The following is a 20,251-nucleotide window of genomic DNA, read 5'->3' as shown; positions in this document are numbered from 1 at the left end:
CTCCGTTTAGGCATCGCATCTTTAGTCTTTAATTAGGCACTTACATCTCCAGCTTAGCCTGCCTTCTGTTCATCCTAAACTCCCAGAGAGGAATAATTGTGTTGTCTTCTTAGCAAGTTTTAACCATCTTCTCTTTCTTCTTCTCTTTTCCTCTGTCTTCATTTTTCTCTAATTAAAACCAAAATGACAAAGGGAAAATGAAAGGCAATGGAAATTCATCTTTTCCATAAAGTAAGCTTGGTCAAACTCTGCACCTGTCTCTGCCTTCCACAAGGTTTACAATTGACCCTCATTATTATTGTGTTTGGAAGTTGCCAGGCTATTATTTTTATTTTATAAAATTTTGTTCAATCCTGTTTTGTTCATTTTGTTTTCTTAATTTTTTAACGTAATAATTTTGTATAATCCTAACCTTTCAGATACATTCCTTTCTTTAAATATTTTAGATAATTTTAAATTTTAACAATTAGAAATAAATCTAGAACCAGCATTATGCAACATATTAATAAACAAAGAAATAAATGTTTAATTTCAACATTTAAATTGAAATAACCACAAATATCCTCAGGGATCTCATGTTTGACAAAAAAATTGATATAAATAATTGGTGTATGAAAAGTATCACAAGTGTTACTTATTCGAATAATCTGCCATATATTCTTCAAAGCACCGATAAAATAACTTCTATTTTATAAGTTGACCACCATGAATATACTATAAACTATTCAATATTTGGTATAATATTAAACACTGTGCTAAATAAGAAGATATGTATACATGCACACACACAGTTCTGTATATATTAGTGCACTATTATTAGACATTTTAGTTCCAAAGGATTAAGTATCTACCTAGCTTCCTGTATTTAAGAACCAAAAAAAAAAAAAAAAAAAAAAAAAAAGACTGTCATTCAAAGCATTATCTTAATACACCCTGGAAAATTACTCGTCGGGCAAATTCATGAACATTTTGTGATAACTACTACATTTATGAGAAGAATGTGTTAAGAAATAAAAGAATCATATACTGATAAAAAAGAAACAAATGTCAGTCACCGAATATATTTAATAAGAAAGCACAAATATTATTTGTGCAATAGTCATATGTGACCTTTGTTTGTTTTCCTTGAAAGGAAAATATCCCACAATTCTTGCAGGTAGCACTGCTCATGGGGGTTTCAAGTATTTCCTTTGATTAGATATTGTAATATTTTCTCAGCTTTCTCTTTGAGAAATTCTGAAAATAACTTTTAAGCTGAAAGGTAATTTATGAGAATCCATTATCTCTTCTCTTTTCATTAAGTTTTTGATTTGAAGAAGACCTATTAATAAGATAATATCCTTTATAAAAGAGACCTTTTCTGGGGTGAAATGATTGAAGAAATTTGGCATAACTCGGGTCTATATCTTTCTGATATTGCTTTAGCTATTGTAGGACTCTATACCCCAAAGCCCTGTGGCATTTTAGCCAAGAAGTTTTGTTTTGTTTTGTTTATGATTTTATTTTTCTTTCCAGGGCATAGATTAATGACTAAAGTTATTCTAAAATCATCCTTTCACATTTATTTCTTTTAAAAGTTTATTTAAATATATTATTTGTAGTTTTTATGGAGGTAATTGACTATATAAATAAAACTTTATCCAATGTTAATGTATAATATGTATCTTTTCAATATATGTAAAATTATTTTACCTTTGGATACATGATAATATTTGTTAATAACTTTTCTGAAATTTTAAGTTTCATTGTCGAGATTGTTTCCTCAAGCCATAAAGAAATTTGTATTGCTATAATAGACACAGTAAAATATTTTTTACACATTTTCAGAATGATTTATGGTTAAATCATATTGAATGCTATTTAATAAAATATTTAACAAAACAAAACAAAATAAGGCATAGACATACTCTTCCATTTACAGAGAGACAAAGTAAAAGAAAATCAAAGCAAATAATGTCTGCAATCTCTTAAATATTTAAATTTATAAAAAACTATAAAAGGCATTTGACATTTTTTAACACTACTTAGTGTTCTAATCATAAGTGTAACAAAATGTCAGAAATAATTTTATATGTGTGATATGAAAAATGAGAAACATTGGTCACATTTTTTAAAAAATCCCTGAGAAATCATGAATATAAAATTAAGATAATTATAAAATAGTTTTGGATAATGAAAATAATTTTTTCAACTGTATGATACTACATAGGGATGTGATAAAAATGAGGACTTTGAAGTTAGATCTGGGTTCAAATCTTTCTCTGACACTTTTAAACAAGATGAATATGGGTATGTACATACATATCAAAAATTTAGTTTCTCCATTTGTAAAATGAGCAATATCATGCCTCTTTTATCCAACTGGCATGAATTCTAGTCAACAGACTAGGTGCTCAAACATGATTTCTCTATCCTTCTATAACAATTAATTTCTAATATTTTCTGCTAGTATGCTAGATATTAGAAACTTCAGATCAGGAATTCTTACCACATTTAATCTGCCAGGATTACATCTCGGCTCTGTAAAGCACAGAATCAGCCAGCTGTGGGAGATCAGAGCTGGTCCTGGGTGTGACTCTTCTGCAGGGTATAGACAGTGTTCTCGAGAATCCCCAGGAGCTAAAGTAAAACATCATCTCAGAAAGATAGTATACTTCTGCCAGCAGGGGTTAAATAGGAGCTCAGAATTTTTTTTTGTTTTGTTTTTGTTTGTTTGTTTGTTTTGTTTTGTTTGTTTTTTGCCATAGCAAGATTCCATTCTTCCCCTCCATAAGTATTTGAAGCCCTACTACCTCTCTCTGCCTTTGGACTCTAGGATTTAAGTTATTTACCCTTTATCCCTTTGTTTTAAGTGAGTTCTCAAACAGACTCTGAGATGGTGAGTTGAGTGCAGCAGAGGCATTGTCATTAAGGGATGCTTTCAGGGGGTACAGCTACAACGATGTGCAAAAGGCAGGTGGGCGGAGGGAGGAGCTGATCTGCAATGTGATTGCAACTGATTTTATCCAGAGAACTCTGGAGCTTGGATGAACTTTCAGAATTGGCCCAAATTGAGATTAGGGAGCTGAGTTTTACTTCCCTGCCTTGGCCAGTCATTGGCCATGGGCGGCAGTGGGAAAGGCCAATTTCTGCAAGTAGGGGAGATGTCTAATGAGGGACACAACTGTGAAACATCAAAGACTGACACTTCTGACAGCTGGGGGACAGGTGCCTTGGCTCTTATGATGAGATTTCGGCAGAACTCTCCAGTGTATACTATGCTATGCTCCTTGATTTGATGGGCTCAGATCCAATTCTTCCTTTGTCCCACCTGGGAAGAATTTCTCCATGATTGTGTTTGGTCTTGTTCCTTGGAAAATTTACAAGAAAAATATTGAGATATTCCTGCTTTCATTGGTCCTTTGATGAAAGGTTCATGAAGGTCACTATACCAGCCTCTCTCCCCACTGCACAATTCTCAGATCCCTTGGCTTTTCTGGAATCATACTGCTATTCTTGACGCCCTTTGAGGGCAGTGAATCTCTAGGAGGTGGTTCACTACTGTCTTCCTGATGAATGTGGGTGATCTTCTGTGCCTGCATCATGCCAAGTGCAGGGATTTGTACAAGCCTGCCAGATGTGTGGCTAACATAGAGTCACACAAAAGATTGATAATAAAAGTGCTACCATACTAAAGAAGAGTCTGAAAAAGATTTGCTTTTTCCTTCTCTTCCTCCAGTGCCTGTGGTCTTTGCTTTACCTCTCTGCCTATGCTCTCCGCTTACGGGTTCCTCAACAAGCCTGGGGTGTGGTTTTTATCTAGTCTAGTGTCAAGAATTTGGCAGTACAAAAGTCTAAACTTTTTAACTTGAAATGCTTTTTCTTTGTCTTTTAGGTTTCCCTTGGTTGAGGCAATGAATGCTATTGCATAAATGGGTAGAAAGTGACAGAAGATAAGGGAAATGCTTTAAAAAGAGTGGACATTTTATTTCAAAATAGTATCAGTATTATCCCACTATCCACCTAAAGAGCTATTTTTAGATTCAAATGATAAAATACATTTGAGGTGCAGGTTTTCTAGTTATAGTAACAGTAATATTTAATTTCTTCTTTAAAAGTCTAATACCATATGAAAAAATGACATTATAATAACTTTTTCCTCCACTGTGGTCATGACACATGTTAAGTTAAAAATGGATTTTCGGAAAGCAAGAAAGAAACCATTCTTAGCAACAGATGGCATGAAGTAGTATTTTAAAGAGACTGTACATTTAAGACTAATAAAGTCAGTTAAAGTTTATAAAGTAGAAACCCACATATTTCATTAATATATCAAAGGTTTAAATTTACAGTGTTTTAAATGTTCATGATATACATTAAAAGCAAGAATTTCCATGTCAAGTATATTTGAAGATAAACATAATGGGAAATATATGTAGATTTCAATTGATTTAATCAGTATCTAATGATATATGTTTTCTGATAATTCATTTTTCAATGGCTATACATGAATTTATTTCCAAGATTATAATAAATTAGAAGTTACAATATGAAAAATTATACAAGTCACTTTATATTTGATTATTAATTGGGTGTTTCTCCAACAGTCAAGCTAGGCTCATTTGTTGGAATAGAATGCCACTGCTTAATGTATCTAATAATGTCTTCTAAAGGATGAAATTACTCACAAGGGAGGGTCTGAAGAATAAGATCAATGAACTTCTATTAGTGTAAATGATCACTGATTAATGAATACAACATTGGGGATTAAAATTTACTTAGAGCTTAAACTTACTGCCAGTTTCGCAAGTTTAAATAGAATAAACACCCCAAGTATCAAAAATATAAATAACAGTAAGCTAATGTTTATACCTGAAAATAATATTCATAACAGAAAATTATGAAATTAAGAAATATGTGTAATATGTATTCGATAAGAAATATTAAAATTGATTAGGACAAAACCTTTGTAAAAGGGTTTCCTATGTATTTTTTTCTACAAATAATCTGTGCTAAATTGAGGTTAAAATTTTTGTTTTGGAGTTGAAACTAGTAGCTTACATGTGTTTACTGTAGTTTTCAGTGGTAGCTAAGTACTATAGTGCAATTAGGTCTTGCTTAGAGAAATGAATCAATATGAAAATTTTTTCATTTAATTTAGAAGGGATTAAATGGAGAAAGAAATGGATGTTTGTTACTACCTTCTATTTTCTTAAAAAAGTAATAACCTCACCATTATACATTGATTAGGTTATAGTCTAATCAAAGTAAACAGAAACACTGAGAAACAGAGGAATAGGTCTGGGTTCTCTGACTAGGAGTTCCACTTCTGAGATAGAGTCTTCTCAGTTTATGCTTGCTCTGTTTTGATACCCATCGGGGTTGGATATCCAGATACAGAAGGCAGGGATTTTATATTAAGGGTATTAAAGCTTGATGGTGCCATAGTTGACAACTGCCTATGTGTGATGAATATGGTTCTGCTTCTCTGACTGTCTTAGGGTGACATAGGTTGCAATGATTGAGAATTACATGGTCAGTGGGCAGTTTCAAGGGGGGAAGATCTGATCAAAGTATGCTATGATTAGGAGAAATTATGAGCCTTCGAGATGCCATTGTCACACTTTTCTTTAGTGATCATATTCTTAATGAAAAAATGTACAAATGTTATATTGGCTTACAAAAAAGAAAGTATTTTCCCAGCTAGCAGAACAGTATCGATTCAAAAATATTCTTTTCAATTTCCAGAGCATATAATAACATAACATTCATGATTAAAAATCAAAGGCAGTTATATGAGATTTTGTTTTAAATAAAACCTGTATCATATTGAAAATGATTCTGTCATCTTCCAAAAGCATATCTCAGTCTATAAAAACTATAAGGCAGCCTTCATATTTACAAATAAAGCTACCCAATTATAATAGGTTAGTATGAGAAAATATTCTTGTTTTTATTCCCTGAGACTATGATTGGCTATACATGAATTTCTCTCCAAGATTATAATAAATTAGATACTACAATATGAAAAATTATACAAGTCACCTTATATTTTCTAAGACTAGGAATCAAAATGGAATGATAAGCATCCTCCTCAGTTAATTTTGATTCTTGTCTTTTTGAAGATAAAGACAAAGCAGTTCCCATATCAATGTAGATACTTGTACATATCTACAAGTATCACATAATCTCTAATTTAGTCAATGTTCTTGACTTCATTTCTTAGGGGAATTTTAGCTTATCACTCTAGCAGTCAATAAGTACTAAACAAATTTATTAAGTAATGAATATAAATTGGAAAGATAGATACTTATTTGGACATAATTAAAAATTACAATTTCTTTATTAATTTTTTGTTAATTATTTGGAAATAGTAAGGGTTTTTTAAAGTTTTATCATTTCAAATAGGTTTACCAAGGAATCAGTATTGTATCTTTCTCTATTAAAGGAAGTCATTTACACTCTTGAGTCCTGATCATAAATAGTATATTAATATAAATCATAATACTTACACACTTAATAAAATAAAAAGAGAACAATTCTAAGCACATCAATAATGTGAATATATTTAGTAGGGAAGGTATGTATGATAATGCTGTCATTTAGAAGTGTTTCTAAATAAAACAATTGATTCTGATATATCTATATTTTGTTTAAAAATAGCAAAACAGGCCGGGCATGGTGGCTCACGCCTGTAATCCCAGCACTTTGGGAGGCCAAGGCAGACAGATCACGAGGTCAGGAAATTGAGACCATCCTGGCTAATACTGTGAAACCCCGTCTCTACTAAAAATATAAAAAATTAGCCGGGCGAGGTGGTGGGCGCCTGTAGTCCCAGCTACTCGGGAGGCTGAGGCAGGAGAATGGCGGGAACCCGGGAGGCGGAGCTTGCAGTGAGCTGAGATCCGGCCACTGCGCTCCAGCCTGGGCGACAGAGCGACACTCCGTCTCAAAGTGATAATAATAATAATAATAAAACGGGAGAAAATATGTGTTCTTCTGCCTAACCTATCTATATTTAAAATAAACTTGTAAACTTGATAATGTCTTAGAATTATACAAGTAATTAATGTAACGAATAGTTTTTGATGAATGATTCTCAGTTTCCAATCTTTCCCTATTTTTTTCTTTTGTTACTTTGAAGAAACATTATAAAATGAATGTAATGTTTAGTTTAAATTATGTTTGTGTACCTTGGAATTAAATAGCTAACATGCATTTTCTTAAATTGCTTATATTTATGAATAAGATGCTTTTTTTTTTTTTTTTTTTTTTCCCCCAAGATTAAGTCTCTCTCTGTTGCCAGGCTGGAGTGCAGTGGTGCAATCTCAGCTCACTGCAACCTCCACCTCCTGGGTCCAAGTGATTCTCCTGCCTCAGCCTCCCGAGTAGCTGGGACTACAGGCGCATACCACCATGCTCGTCTATTTTTTTTTTTTTTCTTTTGTATTTTTACTAGAGACAGGGTTTCACCGTGTTGGCCAGGATTGTCTTTATCTCTTGACCTCGTGATCTGCCCAACTCTGCCTTCCAAAGTGTTGGGATTACAGGCGTGAGCCAGTGCCTCTGGCCCAAGTTGCCTGTCTTTTAAACGTGATACTACATAGGCAAAGTTTGATTTCTTGACCACTCACGTAATTCAAAATCATATATATGTATGTAAAATACCATTAAAACAGGAAAGTATAATAAAAGAAAACAGTACTTTCCTTCTAAGATAAAAGAAACCCATAGTAATTCATTTTCACTCCATTTATACTTACATCTCCTTAGCATGCCCATTTTCAAAAGAAATACAGATTTTCTATCTCTCACTCATCAGAATCTAGTAAGTTTAAGATTCTTAATCTAAAGAGAAGGGCATCGAATGTTCTTCACATTTTGTTATTTGCCTACTTTTCCAGGATTGCTTGCCCCACCACCGTGTGTCCACCAACTGTGGATTTCCCTGATGCCTTTCAAATAAGTATTGTTACCTCCATTATAGAGAGACAGAAAGAGAGAGAGAGAGAGAGAGAGAGAGAGAGAGGCGCTGGCTCAACTCACATAGGACTCAAATCTTCCTCTCTACCTTTTTATCAGCCCTTTGCTTTTTTCACTGTACCACAGTGATCTGGATGAGATAGAGAAAGAGACTGTTTTGCTTGTATCAGTAGGAAATATCTATTTAAAAATTCATTCTCAACGTGATCTTTTTTGTCTCTAAAATATAATCATGTCCTGACAACATATTAATTTCAATCTAACAAGTATCTGTATACTCACATAAAATGTTCTGAAACTAGAAATAAAAACAAGAGGATCAGCATCCTCACTGGGTGAATCTATTGTTGAGAAGAGTGCATGAAGCTTGGTGAATGGAAATAAGGGACAGAGTGTAGGAGCTCTGTAAAAAAAAAAAAAAGAAAGTGTAATTCTTTTGATAGTACTTAATTACAGGATGCATTTTCCCCTGTTACATGTATGCTTCTTTAACTGATACAATTTTTAAAGACAGCTGTTTAGATTTAAGTCCCTTTCAAACATTACCTATTTGGTTTTGGTCCAAACTTTCTGATTCAAACTATTTCATACCGGAAAAACAAAACAAAACAAAATTGTCAGCTTTTAAAAATCTCAGATATCATGTTAATTTTCTTCCCACAGACTAAGAAAATTTATTTAAGCTGCTTTATTTTTGGGATGTCAAAAGCAGCCTCACTCCTTGCAGAAGTCTTGGAATCACTTCACTGAAAGAGATAACATTTCTTCCTGTCTTCCAAAGACTGAATAAGATGATCATTTGGGGACTATCTTTGTTTCCTCAAGTCTAACATACAAGAGTGAATAGATGACTTAAAATTCTAGGTAACATCCACTCTTCTATATTTGTTTCACTTCAGTCACATAAAAGTACTGCATTTTCCTGTTTCCTGATCTTACTATGACCTTTCACACGTCCTTTCATTCTACTTGTTACTCCCTTGGCTTAAATGTCCTGACCATTTTATCCAGAATGACTTGTAAATTCTCAAGTAGTCCTTACCCACATAAAAGGTAATTCCTCCTTGAAACTCTCCTGTCTTTGCCTTTTTCCAAAATGTGTGTGTGTGTGTTATCTTCCGTACTCCTCCTGTATCACTGTGTACGTACATCTTTCAGAGACATATACATAGCTCTGTTCCAATAGTGTGTCACACCATTTACACCGTCAGGCTACTACATTGTGGCCCTCTAGAAAAAAATAATCTTCCATTTATCTTGATACCCTTAGACTGACATACTCCCTGACAAATGGGAGATACTTAAAAAATACTGAGACATGAATGAGTAACCAGATTACTTTACATCTCAATTTATGTCCTTTAAGTTCTATTCCATCATATTCTGTTAAAAGTTATGTTCTGTGTATCTTGTAACTGGCACAAAATAGAGCATTTTTTAGAAAGCACTTTTTAAAAAATCCAAGCCTGTGGTTTTACTTACTTGCTGTTATGACAGGTCAACTTTAAAATAGATTACATCATAAAACCAGCTAGAGCATTTGCCTGAAAGAAATGGAAAAGCTTAGAGTATTTCAGTGAAGCTTTTGAGAAAATGTCCTCTGGTTGGTGAAAGATTCTCCAGTGATACCCAATGGAAAGAAAATTAGGAAAAGTCCAGAAAGAATCAGTTTGTGCTCTCTTTTTCTCTTTATAGTTTCTTCATCAAGTTAGTTAAAACAAAGAAATAAAAAAATAAAGGCCTTTGTCCCTTTTGCAATTCCTATAAAAATATTTTGTATATGTATTTTTTGAGAGATGTATATAAACAAAGTTTTTAAACAATAATAGTTAAGGTTAAGAGTTAGAATTAAAATATCACATTTTTGGAAAGGTTTTGAATTCTATGTATAAAGCATTCAAATACATTTAAATTAAATTCACATGGCTGGGATTAAATGGTATTACATAAAGCACTGATTTACAGTAAAGATGTAGGACAGAGTAAATTTTTTATTATTTTCATTAACCATGTATAATTCTTTTAATCCACATTACATAGATAATTTATATAGTCTGGTACTCTCCAAATGTGAGGAACAAAGAAAATCGCTTGTCAAATAGTTTATAATATGTACTCTGAGATGTTTGAATATGTGTTTACATTTTTTTAAATGATAATTGAGAGGAAATAAGCTGTTTTCCAAATTTACACATAGTGCTCATCTCCCAAGAACATATAAACGTACACCAGGGAACAGCTTGCTTTATTTGAGCACGTGCAATGTAGAATAGAGTTAATATTAGAGTTAATTATTAAGTTAATATAAACCCCATCTCCATTTTAGACATCAGAGACTTCTTTCTCAATTACTGCACTTTCCAATCATATTCATTGTCTTGTGTAGTTCTCACAAAAACTCTCAGTTGTTATTTGACTGTAACTAAGCTAGAGGAAGCAAGGTAAATCTAGACAGGGCTGACTACAGAGTTCAAGCCTTTCACCCCTAGATAAGCACCGTCTTATGACGATGGAAAAAAAAAAATACAGTGTTTATTAAGTGAGAATAAACCTCAAGACCAGAAGGAAGAAAGGAAGGGAGGGAGGAAGCTCGGGAAGGAAAGAAGGAGAGAAGGAAGGGGAAATGTATTAATTCTCACACTGCCATAAAGAAATATGTGAGACTGGGTAATTTATAAAGAAAGGAGGTTTAATTGACTCACAGTTCTGCATGCTGTACAGGAAGCATGGCTAGGGGGGCCTCAGGGAGCTTCTACCCATGGCACAAGGCAAAGCCAGAGCAGGCATCCTCACGTGGCCAGCGCAGAAGGAAGGGTTGGGGGGAGGTACCACACACTCTTAAACAACCAGATCTCATGAAGACTCACGCACTATTGCAGCAGCACCAAGAGGGAAGTCTGCCCCCAAGATCCAGTCACCTTCTACCAGGCCCCATTTCCAACACTGGGGATTACAATTTGACAGGAGATTTGGGTGGGGACACAGATCCAAACCACATCAGGAAGAAAGGAGTAAGCAAAATGAATGCAGAGAAAGTGGAACAGAGAGAAGAGCCAGTGTTGTAGAACAATAGGAGGAAGTAGGCTTAAACAAATTAAAATGTAGAGAAATAGGAAATTAATGATTGTTTTACAGATGTCAAAGAGGCAAAGTTTAAAGCTAGGAGTTGCTGGATATCAAAAGCTATGAAAAAGACCGTGGAGAATGACATGAGGAAATTGCGTGACTGTATCAGTCATTAGGAGTTATCAGTTTTATGTGAAATCTGTAATTATCACAACTTAAGATCATAAAGCAGAAATGGTAAAATCAGAAATGTAACAGCTATAGAATTACCATAAGCCTGGTAATATGGTAATTATCAGAATTATAAAAAATATAACCAAAAATATAAATATCTTTATATTTAAATGTTATAATTTAGCTTAATGATAGCTGAAATTTGAACATGCAACCTCAGTGAATGAAGAATATTATTGATCTGATTAAAGTTTTAAAACCTGTCACCATGCTGTAGAGATTTTAAATGTAAGACCCCCAGAAATTAGGTAGAAATGCAAATGATGCAGAAAGCATGATTCTTGAATGATGTTGTCCTTTTAAAAAATATATTTCATTAAAAATTCATCCCCTGAGGTGCTCAGTGGTATTACTTTAAAAAAAAAAAAAAAAAGATTCTGTGTGTCTTTTTTTTTTTCTTTTCTTTTTTGAGCAGAGTTTTGCTCTTTGTTGCCCAGGCTGGAGTGCAGTGGCATGATCTCAGCTCACTGCAACCTCTGCCTCCCAGGTTCAAGCGATTCTCCTGTCTCAGCCTCCCGAGCAGCTGGGATTACAAGCACCCCCCCACCACACCCAGCTAACTTTTTTTGGTATTTTTAATAGAGATGGGATTTCACCATGTTGGCCAGGCTGGTCTTGAACTTCTGACCCCAGGTTATCCGCCCGCCCCAGCCTCCCAAAGTGGTCGGATTCCAGGCGTGAGTCACCGCAATTGTCATTGTCAGGCTTACTCAAAACAGATGTGGCCTGAGATTTTCTTCTATGTGCTGTATTGTGTGGTTTCATTTTCAAATGAGGAAAATATTTTGAAGGAGAAGATGAGTTGAAAAGGCTCCATTATATTCCATTCCGTTAAATAAGTTGTGAAGGATTATATCCATAACTCTATAATATTTAGGATTAATAACGTCTTCAAAAAATTAAAATGTGACAGGGTAACAGCATATATGTGGATAAACTACAAAGCAGACACAAAGAGACCTCAGTCTCAGAAGGGCAAGAGATCTCATGAAGCGTAGCTGGGAGAGGTGCCATTTTCATTGGGACTGTGGGAAAAAATAGGCATAGATTTTTACCTACCAGTGGAGACAGCAGCTGCTTATGGAATAAATACATTTTGCACACATATACAAACAAGATGGAAAAGAAAACTCTCAATTTTATTTTCTACAAACTCAAATTACTGTATCTGTAAATACATAGTAAAATGTGAGTATGTATCTTAAGAAAACATCTATGTAAAATACATATTCTTAAAAGTACTTCGACATGATTATAGTATCAAATGTGACTTGTTTTATTGACTTATAAAATGAATACATTATTTACAGATAATTTTGCAACGAAAAATGTATAACTTACAAACGTTTTCTGAGTTTGTTAGTTAAGACAATCAAACAAACTAACTCAATAAATGAAGCAATCAACATCCTCTTTCTTCCCAACCAACGTAAGAAAGCTGAAAGATAGCACTCACTTGGGGGGAGAAGTTTAATTGCTATTTGCCATCAATGCTTTCCGCTGTCACTGTGACCATTTCTTTTGCAGGAATATTTCTGACTGTGTTGACAGTAGCACGGCCTGAATAGAACAGAGAATTTCGAACAGGCTTTGTCACAGTCAACAAACAACCCGCAAGAATTTGGTTTCTTGATCTCATGTATTTTTTTCTTCAACTGTAAAGGAAATTAAGTGGCCTGTCTATTCCTTTTCCCTCTTGGGTACAGCTTGCAATAATGTTTGTGTTTGATAAAAGTCTTTCTATCTTTCATAAGGACATAGTATCTAATTTATCAAACAATGTATTTTGCAAGTCTCAGCTGAGACATACATCAAAGAATGAACAGGTTTGGAATAAAATAAAATGATACGAAAGGAGAAAAAGCAGAGCGATCCAGAGAGAAAAACCAGAAAGGAATAATTTTCCCGGTTATATATGTTGTTCATCTCCCTTATATAAACATTCATAGCACCCTAGTTTTTTCATCTTATCTCATATCCACAGTAGATAAAATTCAGCTGAGGGTGATCATAATTTATCTTTTTTTTTTTCACTAGATATGTAATAGAAAATACAACTTCTTGATTACTATCACTGTAAAAATGTGTGATTATAGACCGGATCAAAGAAAATATATGACTTCTGCATTCTAGGATATCTCCTCAAAAAGTAACTAATCTTCCAGATCATTAAATAGCCAACATTCAGTGTGAACACCCATTAGCATGAAACATACAAGACAGTGAAAAATTCTGACATCATTTGTATTTGACTCTACAATGCATTCATGAAATTATTTTACTTGGGAAAATAATTTTTTAAAGCTAATTGTTTCACTTATCTTTGTGTTATTATTATCTTCTCTGAGTTTCCCTTCCCATCCTGAGATGTTGTATGAGGCAATAGAAGTGGGGGATATTGGGGGAAGCTGTAGTACTTGTGCGGGTCTGTATATGTGTGTGTGAAAAAATCCAAAATATCTGACAGTCACTGGGCTTCTGGAAAGGGAGAGATGACTCTTAACTAGCATTTCCTTCCAGTGAAGTATAATTACACAGTGTGGAAACTAAATGCATCACAATCATATAGATGAGATATATACACGTGTGTGTGTGGGGGGATATGTCTGTGTGTGTGTGGATATATATGTATACATCTCTCTATATATAGTGATCTATATATAGATGTATGCATATATAGATGTATACATGTGTATGCATATATAGATGTATACACATGTATACATATATGGATGTATACATATATATCCACACACGTATATATCCCCATATATACATATATGTATACACATACATACATATATGTGTACACCTATATATGTATATATAGGATATATATAGCCCCATTGGATATATATGTGCATATATATGTATACATATATAGGTGTATACATATGTGTGTGTATATATATGTATACATATATATATCCACACACATACATACAAAGCTTTAGTTCAATAAATAATTTTTTAAAAATCTGCATCTTCAGCCTATGAACTAGCATCCTTCTTTTTCAAACTAGCCCAATACTTATTATTGGATTATTGGTTTTATTTTGAAATTTATTCTTCATGTAGATTCTCAGTTGGCAACAATGAACATGAAAAAGGCACAGAGCTTTTCTTTATTTTCTTTTTAAATTTTTTATTATACTTACAGTTCTGGAGTACATGTGCAGAATGTGCAGTTTTGTTGCATAGGTATATACAAGTGTCATGGTAGTTTGCTACACCCATCAACCCATCACCTACATTAGATATTTCTCCTAATGCTATCCCTCCCCTAGCCCCCCACACTCTGATGGGCCCTGATGTGTGATGGTCCCCTCCCTGTATCCATGTGTTCTCATTGTTCAACTCCCACTTATGAGTGAGAACATGTGGTGTTTGGTTTTCTGTTCTTGTGTTAGTTTGCCAAGAATGATGGTCTCCAACTTCATCCATGTCCCTGCAAAGGACACGAACTCATCCTTTTTTATGGCTGCATAGTATTCCATGGTATATATGTGCCACATTTTCTTTACCCAGTCTATCATCGATGGGCATTTGGGTTGATTCCAAGTCTTTGCTATTGTGAATAATGCCGCAATAAACATACATGTGCATGTGTCTTTTTAGTAGAATGTTTTATAATCCTTTGGGTATATACCCAGTAATGGGATAGCTGGGTAAAGTGGTATTTCTAGTTCTAGATCCTTGAGGAATTGCCACAGTGTCTTCCACAATGGTTGAACTGGTTTACAGTCCCACCAACAGTGTAAAAGTATTCTTATTTCTCCAATCCTTTCCCCATTGCTTGTTTATGTCAGGTTTGTCAAAGATCAGATGGATGTAGATGTTTGGTGTTATTTCTGAGGCCTCTGTTCTGTTCCATTGGTCTATATCTCTGTTTTGGTACCAGTACCATGCTGTCTTGGTTACTGTATCCTTGTAGTGTAGTTTGAAGTCAGGTAGCATGATGTCTCCAGCTTTGTTCTTTTTGCTTAGGATTGTCTTGGCTATGTGGGCTCCTTTTTGGTTCCTTATGAAGTTTAAAGTACTTTTTTCCAATTCTGTGAGTAAAGTCAATGGTAGCTTGATGGGAATAGCATTGAATCTATAAATTACTTTGGGCAGTTTGGTCATTTTCACGATATTGATTCTTCCTAACCATGAGCATGGAATGTTTCTCCATTTGTTTGTGTTCTCTCTTATTTCCTCGAGCAGTGGTTTGGAGTTCTCCTTGAAGAGGTTTTTCACATCCCTCGTAAGTTATATTCCTAGGTATTTTATTATCTTAGTAACAATTGTGAATGGGAGTTCACTCATGATTTGGCTCTCTGTTTGTCTATTATTGGTGTATAGGAATGCTTGTGATTTTTGCACATTGATTTTGTATTCTGAGAAGTTGCTGAAGTTGCTTATCAGCTTAAGGAGATTTTGGGCTGAGATGGTGGGATTTTCTAAATATACAACCATGTCAACTACAAACAGAGACATTTGACTTCCTCTTTTTCTATCTGAATACCCTTTATTTCTTTCTCTTGCCTGATTGCCCTGGTCAGAACTTCCAACACTATGTTGAATAGGAGTAGTGAGAGAGAGCATCCTTGTCTGGTACCAGTTTTCAAAGGGAATGTTCCCAGCTTTTGTCCATTCAGTATGACATTGGCTGTTTGTTTGTCATAGATAGCTCTTATTATTTTGAAATACTTTCCATTGAAACCTAGTTTATTGAGAGTTTTTAGCATGAAGAGGTGTTGAATTTTGTCGAAAGCCTTTTCTGCATCTATTTAGATAATCATGTGGTTTTTGTCATTGGTTCTGTTTATGAGATGGATTAGGTTTATTGATTTGCATTTGTTGAACCAGCCTTGCATCCCAGGGATGAAGCCAACTTGATCGTGGTGGATAAGCTTTTTGATGTGCTGCTGGATCCAGTTTGCCAGTATTTTATTGAGGATTTTCACATCAATTTTCATCAGGGATATTGGCCTGAAATTATCTTTTTTTGTTGTGTCTCTGCCAGATTTGGTATCAGGATGATACTGACCTCATAAAATGAGTTAGAGAGCATTCCCTCTTTTTTCTATTGTTTGGAATAGTTTCAGAAGGAATTGTACCAACTCCTCTTTGTACCTCTGATAGAATTTGACTGTGAATCCATCTAGTCTAGGCTTTTTTTTTTTTTTTTTTTTTTTTTTTTTTTGGTTGGTAGGTATATTCAGGCATTCGGCTTCTTCCTAGTTTATACTTTGGAGGTTGAATATGTCCAGGAATTTATACATTTCTTCTAGATTTTCTAGTTTATTTCGGTAGAGGTGTTTACAGTATTCTCTGATGGCAGTTTGTATTTCTGTGGGATCAGTGGTGATATCCCCTTTATCAATTTTTATTGCATCTTTTTTATTCTTTTCTTCTTTATTAGTCTGGATAGCAGTCTATCTTGTTGATCTTTTCAAAAAACTAGCTCCTGGATTCACTGATTTTTTAAAGGGTTTTTTTGTGTCTCTGTCTCCTTCAGTTCTGCTCTGATCTTAGTTATTTCTTGTCTTTTGCTAGCTTTTGAATTTGTTTGCTCTTGCTTCTCTAGTTCTTTTAATTGTGATGTTAGGGTGTCGATTTTAGATATTTCCCACTTTCTCCTGTGGGCATTTAGTGCTATAAATTTCCCTCTAAATACTCCTTTAGCTGTGAACCAGAGATTCTGGTACATATGTCTTTGTTCTCATTGGTTTCAAAGAAATTATTTATTTCTTCCTTTATGTCATTATTTACCCAGTAGTCATTCAGGAGCAGGTTGTTCATTTTCCCTGTAGTTGTGTGGCTCTGAGTGAGTTTCTTGATCCCGGGTTCTAATTAGATTGCACTGTGGTCTGAGAGACTGTTTTTTATGATTTCTGTTGTTTTGCATTTGCTGAGGAGTATTTTACTTCCAATTACGTGGTCAGTTTTAGAATAAGTGTGATTAGGTGCTGGAAGGAATGTGTATTCTGTTGATTTGGGGTGCAGAGTTCTGTAGATGTCTATTAGGTTCGCTTTGTCCAGAGTTGAGTTCACGTCCTGAATGTCCTTGTTAATTTTCTGTCTCATTGATCTCTCTAATATTGACAGTGGGGTGTTAAAGTCTCCCATTATTATTGTGTGGGAGTCTAAGTCTCTTTGTAGTTCTCTAAGAACTTGCTTTATGAATCTAGGTACTCCTGTATTGGGTGCATATATATTTAGGATAGTTAGCTCTTCTTTTTTCATTGATCCCTTTACCATTATATAATGCATTTCTGTGTCTCTTTTGAACTTTGTTGGTTTTCATTTCCAACAGAAGAATACATAGAGATGAGTTCAGCAAAACATACTGGCATTAATAAACTTGGCACACATGGATTGAACTCCTACCGTGAGATACTATGCTAGATGATGGGAATATAGAGGTGAGTCTGGCATGCCTCTGAAAACCAGTAGGTGTTCCAGAGACATAACTTAACGGAAGGCTGAAGACATTCACTGTAACAGGATGATGATGTTTAGAAGGAAGAAGAGGAGAACGAATGTTTATATAATATGTGGCACACAGCAGACAACATCATCTATGCTTTCCTTGCAATCACTTATTTAATTCTCACAACAGTAGGAGATCTGTAGTGCTATTTCCCATTTTTCAGAGCAGGAAACAGTGCCTTGGAGACATTGCCCCATTTCTTCAAGTTCATACAGCTACTCAGTCAAGCCAGGAATCAACCTTTGGTCTGTCTGACTGTGATTCCTAAAATGTATATAGTCATATTGTAGGCGTTTAGCAATTTTATTTAATGAATGAAGAAAGATGGTGATATGTAATTTTTTTTACCAAGTAGGCTAAGGACGACTTGAGTCATAGACTAAGTTGTTTGGAGGACTGAAAAGGAAGAAGAGAATACATGATTCTAATTATTTGAACAGGGATAGAAGAATGCATAGAGAAGAGAAAGGGAAGAAGCAAAAATGATTCCAATTTTGGAAAAATCCAGTTGTAGAAAATTAGATGCTGTCTTGCTACAAACAGAAAAATGACCATGAAAGAGGAGAAAGATTAGTAGAGAATATGGCTTTTGTTTTTAAGCAATTAACTTTGAGGTTTAAATGAAGTGGACATTAAGTCATAATGGCCATTGTTAAAAAAATTCTTTATTACTAGGAATATCTAATATCAATTTACTTAATGACACTTGAAAGAAAATGAAATACATAGGGAAATACCAGAAGAGGAATCTCACTAAATTCTGCCTGTACTCCTTATCTCCCCAGCATGACCGGCTAGCAAGTGAGAACGTTTTCAAAATATATTACACTATAAATATCTGCTATCTGTGTTTTAACCAGCCTATTTTAAAAATTGTTACTATTTCTAAAGAACACTTCAGTGTTATTATTTCAGATAATGTAAATGTCAGAAATTATTATCAGGTCTGAAGTTATTGCCTTTTCTTTATTAAGCAAATTTTAAAATGAATTTTTCTGTGATTTATAATATCAACATTTGTGGAATTTCTCAAGAAAACATTTATGGTTTATTATTATTTATAGCGAAGTAAGCAAAAATTGCTTCTGGTTGTGTTTTGTGGGCTGCAGTACTGTATTTGACTGCAAATGGAGAACTATAAATTTAGCTTGTTTAGAATAATTTAACTAAGTAGTTGTTTATATATTCAGCCATATTAGTTATTAACAGATGAGAAAATATAATGTTGATTTTATACTTTGGAAGTATGCCCTAGTTATCTAAATTGTCTTTTCCTCAATTACATAATTAGAATTGCATCAGTTAATTAAACAAGGCTATGTCCAATCTCACTAAGATAATTTCGCACACTGTTTTTTTCTGGAACATTTCTATCCTAACAATAACATAGCAGAAACACTGGTCCCCCAAGTTTAAATTAAGAGAGTCTCTCCCTTACGCTTTTCTAGTTATAAAACAAAGTCTTTGCCTGTCACCGAACCATACCAGGCAATGTTACTTTGCAGAAGTGCAAGGAAGACGCTGAGACTCCCATTCCAGCACGTGGTCCATGTGGTGCTTTGCGGTTTCCCTTTATAAAGCACAGCCTTGTTAATACTGTTGATCCTCCAAGTGAGAACTTTGCGGACTGGGTTTTAGTTGCCAAGAGTTTTATAGGACCTATTTATAGGAGTCAGCATCTATAGTTATGCAGAATAGAGTCATGCATAGTTTAATGATGGGAGGGGTGCATTCTGAGAAACGTGTCCTTAGGCAATTTCGTGGTTGTGTGAACATCAGAGTATACTTACCTCGATGAGGCAGCTATTGCACAGTATGGTAGGGTCTGCTCCTCCTGGGCTACAAACCTGCATGCATGTGACTGTACTGAATATTGTAAGCAATTGTAACACAATGATAAGGGTTCGTGTGTCTAAATATATCTAAACATAGAAAAAGTACAGTAAAAATGGGATATTATAATCTTGTAGGACCATGGTCTTTATATGTGGTCTGTCATTGACCAAAACATTCTCATGCAGCACATGACTGTATGCAACTAAGTTATAGTCTTTAGCTGATTTAGATTTTTCTGAAAAAAAAAATAAAAGTTCTTATTATCTTACAGGTCCTTCTTAACGTTTCTGCCTTCCTCCTCCAGCTTAGCAGAATCTGACGTGGTTACCTCTTGGAAGTCACTTGAGAAATCTCACTTGTTTAGGGGCTTTTATGTGGTAGTATAATCAACTAGCTTTTTGTTATTGTCATTTTGATAGTCAAAGCATTAAATATTTCATGACTGAAGCCACGTAACTATATTAAGAACAGTGTTGGCCGGGCGCGGTGGCTCAAGCCTGTAATCCCAGCACTTTGGGAGGCCAAGGCGGGCGGATCACGAGGTCAGGAGATCGAGACCATCCTGGCTAACACGGTGAAACCCCGTCTCTACTAAAAAAATACATAAAACTAGCCAGGTGAGGTTGCAGGCGCCTGTAGTCCCAGCTACTCGGGAGGCTGACGCAGGAGAATGGC

At 34.6% G+C, this 20,251-nt stretch overlaps 1 long non-coding RNA gene across 1 annotated transcript; it reads right to left on the bottom strand.

Moving 5' to 3' along the window:
* Window positions 1-105: 105 nt before the first annotated feature.
* LOC108535216 (uncharacterized) lies at window positions 106-12,812 on the bottom strand. The gene is made up of 3 exons (XR_001887166.1): window positions 12,719-12,812; window positions 2,489-2,619; window positions 106-168 (listed from the first exon to the last, which is right to left on the bottom strand). It is a non-coding gene; the product is annotated as an uncharacterized LOC108535216 (long non-coding RNA).
* Between the last annotated feature and the right edge of the window lie 7,439 nt (window positions 12,813-20,251).

This window comes from Rhinopithecus bieti, unplaced genomic scaffold, assembly GCF_001698545.2.
Source record: "Rhinopithecus bieti isolate Rb0 unplaced genomic scaffold, ASM169854v2 scaffold_12641, whole genome shotgun sequence".
Lineage (NCBI taxonomy): Eukaryota > Metazoa > Chordata > Mammalia > Primates > Cercopithecidae > Rhinopithecus > Rhinopithecus bieti.
Note: the sequence above shows the minus strand (reverse complement) of the source record. Positions and strands in the feature narration are given on the sequence as shown.